The sequence below is a fragment of the Theropithecus gelada genome, chromosome 5 (assembly GCF_003255815.1).
Source record: "Theropithecus gelada isolate Dixy chromosome 5, Tgel_1.0, whole genome shotgun sequence".
Taxonomy (NCBI): domain Eukaryota; kingdom Metazoa; phylum Chordata; class Mammalia; order Primates; family Cercopithecidae; genus Theropithecus; species Theropithecus gelada.
The window spans coordinates 179956600-179961133 of NC_037672.1; the positions used below are offsets into that span (position 1 = coordinate 179956600).

The window sequence follows — 4534 nt, forward strand, 5'->3', positions numbered from 1 at the left end:
GTGGCAGGCGCCTGTAGTCCCAGCTACTCGGGAGGCTGAGGCAGGAGAATGGCGGGAACCCGGGAGGCGGAGCTTGCACTGAGCTGAGATCCGGCCACTGCACTCCAGCCTAGGTGATAGAGCGAGACTCCGTCTCAAAAATAAAAAATAAATGAATAAATAAAATGTAAAAAATAAAAAAATAAAATAAAATCTAGTCCATATTCAAATTTCTTCAAAGGCCCTTTGCCCAAGTATTTTACAGATGACTTTTAAAACCAGGCTTCAGGCTGGACGCAATGGCTCACGCCTATAATCCCAGCACTTTGGGGCGGGCAGATCACCTGAGGTCAGCAGTTCAAGACTAGCCTGGCCAACATGGTGAAACACTATCTCTACTAAAAATACAAAAATTGGCCAGGCATGGTGGCGTGCACCCAGCTACTTGGGTGACCGAGACAGAGAATCACTTGAACCTGGGAGGCAGAGGTTACAGTGAGCCAAGATTGCGCTACTGCACTCCAGCCTGACCCTGTCTCAAACAAACAAATAAACAAACAAAGGGTTCCAATCAAAGATTGCACATTGCATTTAGTTATTAAGTCTCCTAAGTAACTTTTATTTTTATTTTTTTAGAGACAGAGTCTTGATCTGTCACCTAGGCTGTCGGGCAGTGGCGCAATCATAGCTCACTGCAATCTTGAACTCCTGGGCGCAACAGATCCTCCCAGCCCAGCCACCTGAGCAGCTGGGACTACAGGCACTCACCATCATGCCTGGCTAATTTTTTAATGATTTTTGTAGAGATGGGGTCTGGCTATGTTGCCCGGGCTGGTCTCAAATTCCTGGCCTCAAGTGCTTCTCCTGTCTCAGCCTCCCAAAGTGCTGGGATTACAGACTTGAGCCACCCTGCCTGGCCTTAAGTAACTTTGAGTCTAGAAGAGTTACCCACTCCACTTCCTTCTTCTTCCTGAATGCTGATATTTTGAAGAAATGAGGCCAGTTATCTCTACAATATTCCACATTCTGAACCTATCTGATCATTTCTTTAATGGTGTCATTTAACTTGTTGTTCTAGCCCCAGTATCTTCTGCAAATGGAAAATTAGATATAAAAGCTCAACTAAATTTCAGTTGAGCTTTTTTGACAAGAACACATCACAGGTGCACACTACATGACAAATGAAAAAGCATGTCTGGTTGTCTGACTCCTGGTGATGCAATATCATCAGATCCTAAGGATCTCTTCATTGTATACGTATGTTTTGCCCACACAACCAACCAGCAAGTCTTTGGTGAGATGATATTTTGATATGATGAGAATTCTGGGGTGGATGTAGATCAAATTTTTATCTAATAGTTTTGGCATCAAAATCCCTTTAATGTTGTTTTACATTAACTTTTCAACTTTTTAACAACTCGATTTTTTTAAATATTGTAAAACATTTGTTTTCCACAAATCATAAAATTTATGCAAAAGTAAGATTCCCTTTTATAATGATGGCAGAATTACTTCTTAACTGACATATGAGCACCTTTCTCTTTTATTTTTAGTTTGAAACTCACCGGGCGTGGTGCCTCATGCCAGGCATGGTGGCTTATGCCTGTAATCCCATCACTTTGGGAGGCTGAGGTGGGCAGATCACTTGAGGCCAGGAGTTCAAGACCAGCCTGGGCAACATGATGAAACTCCGCCTCTACTAAAAATACAAAAATTAGCCAGGCATGGTGGCGCATGCCTGTAATCCCAGCTACTTGGGAGGCTGAGGCAGGAGAATTGCTTGAACCTGGGAGGCGGAGGTTGCAGTGAGCCTAGATCACACCACCCATCTCAAAAAACACACAAAGAAACCCTCATATGTATTAGTCAAGGTTCTCCAGAGGGACAGAACTAGTAGGATATATGTGTATGTATATACATGGGTTATATATATGTGTATCTATACCATTTACATTAATCTATATATATATCATATACATATCATGCATTGTGTGTGTGACTGTATGAGCCAGTTCTTCCTCTGAGAGAGTTTATCAGGGAGAACTGACTCACACAATCACAAGGTGAAGGCCCATGATACGCTGTCTTCTAGCTGGGGAAGAGAGAAGCTGGTAGTCGCTCAGTCCAAGTCTAAAAGCCTCAAACCAGGGAAGCTGATTATGCAGCCTTATGCAGACTGAAAGTCTGTGGCCAAAGACCCGAGAGCCCCCAGCAAACCACTAGTGCAAGTCCCAGAGTCCAAAGAACCTGGAGTCTAATGTCCAAGGGCAGGAGAAGTAGGAGGAAGCATCCAGCACAGGAGAAGGAAGGCAGCCAGAGGACTCAGCAGGCAAGGTTATCCCACCCACTTCTGCCGGCATCACTGGCAACCAATAGGATGGTACCCACCCACACTGAGGGTGGGTCTTCCTCTCCCAGCCCACCCACTCAAATGTCAGTCTCCTCTAGCAACACCATCATAGACACACCCAGAAACAGTACTTTACCAGCTATCAAGGCATCCTTCCATCCAATCAAATTGACACCTAATATTAACCATCACACCATATAATAGCTAGTATGATAGCCAGTTAGGTACTGAGAGATGATCACACTTCCCAAAGCAAAGCATCATTAAGACACTCTGGACATATGACAGGTGGAAGTGGAGGAATTATTGATGGTCCAGAGGGAAATGAAGGCAGCCAGCATGACAGGAAATGGGGTGCTGGTGGAGGAACATTGAATTTTAGACCTGGCTTTCCTGGTCTCAGTCCTGACCCTGACATGGGGGTGGCAGAAGGAGAAAGGAGTTCCAGGGAGTAGCTTTTGATTTGATGTTATTTGGTTTATTTCCAGGAGACTTGGAGTTCTCATTTTCATCCATTGGAACTTGACTTTCATTCTCCTGAGTGTTCTATTCTATATTATTAGCTATTTCAGAGGTTGGGGAAAGTAGTAGATCAGGCAGATTTTGCTCCTCTCCATTTCCATATCCAGTGTACACTGCAACATGGGTTTTTCCCTTAAAATCAACCAAAGTGGCTCAGGCTGTGGTGGCTTACACCCGTAATCCCAGCACTTTGGGAGGCTGAGGCGGGAGAATCGCTTGAGCCCAGAAGTTCAAGACCAGCCTGGGCCATGTAGTAAGAACCTGTCTCTATGAAAAGTAAAAATTAAGTCCCAGCTACTCAGGAGGCTGAGGCAGGAGGATCGGTTGGGCCTGAGAGATGGAGGCTGCTGTGAGTTATGATCGTGCCACTGCACTCCAGCCTGGGTGACAGAGCAAGATGCTGTCTCAAAATAATAATAATAAAAATAAAATACAATCAACTGAAGCAATGATGTAGCTAGGTGAAGAGAGTTGTCTTCTGACCTAATGCAGAACATGCGCCACCAGCTTTCCTGTTTGCGTATTCACACAGGAGTTGCGTATTCTATTTTTGGCTCTTATCCTTCTTGGATTTTCTTTTAGGTGTGCCTTTTGGTTATCTGAAGTTTCACAAATGTCATCATTCTTGAGAACAGTGGCTTAAAAGAAGCATGGCTTTGTCATAAGCTTCTATCAATGCTGTATCATTCCAAACGTCACAATCATCACTCTGACCTGACTGTACAGGAACAACACCCAGTCCTCCTGTCCAGGACTCCATCTCCACCTCTACCACCACCACCGCTGCTGCCCATGGCCATGCTGAGCCTCCTGCCTTATTTATTTTCTCATACCTACATTTCTCTACTCTAACAGGGAGGCCACGGTGACATTAGATTTCTCGGATATTGCTCTATTCAAGAGCCTTGGATATAAGATCTGCGTGTTCCCTTCTTTCCAAGGTATGGCACCTACATAGGTGGCCGTAGTTTCTTTTGGGAGCACTGGGGAATCCATACTGCAAAGGCTGTGCTGTATATCCTGCATGTACAGGTCCTTCTCTGCATGTACTGGACCTTTTCTTTACTCAATGAGTTCTGTGTCAGTGAGTTCTGTGTCTGAGAACTAGCTTAGGTCTTGAAATTGGGCAAGAAGGTCTAACTTCCCACTAGGAATGGCTGACTTTAGCCTCCTTATCATCCATTCTTTTTTCTTTTTTCTCTTTTTTTTTGTTTTAATTTTTGTGGGTACACAGTAGGTGTATGTATTTACGGGGTACATGAAATGTTTTGATACAGGCATGCAGTGAGTACTAATCACATCACATAAAATTGGGTCTCCATTCCTTAATGCATTTATCCTTTGTGTTACGAACAATCCAATTATACTTTTAGTTGTTTTAAACATATCATTCTTGATCTCTCTTTAGAGCTTAAAACTGCACTAAGATTTTTAGGGTACCCTGTAAACAATGCCCGGTTGTCTGCCCATTTATCTTTCCCCTAGAATCACCATGTTTCTAGAAACACCTCCCTAGATGTCCCCTGACTGTCCTTCCAAATTTACCGTCCTTATTATGCCATCTAGCTTCTGACAATTAAGTGCTGCTGGCCTCTGCTACTGTGCGACCAGTTCTGTACTGTCATCTCTTGTCGGCCCCAACCTACAGAAGACAGTTGCCGCTGAGTTTCTCAATGTGCTGGT

General features: G+C 44.0%; 1 pseudogene; it reads right to left on the reverse strand.

Moving 5' to 3' along the window:
• Nucleotides 1-2517: 2517 nt before the first annotated feature.
• LOC112624398 lies at nucleotides 2518-2995 on the reverse strand (annotated as a pseudogene).
• Between the last annotated feature and the right edge of the window lie 1539 nt (nucleotides 2996-4534).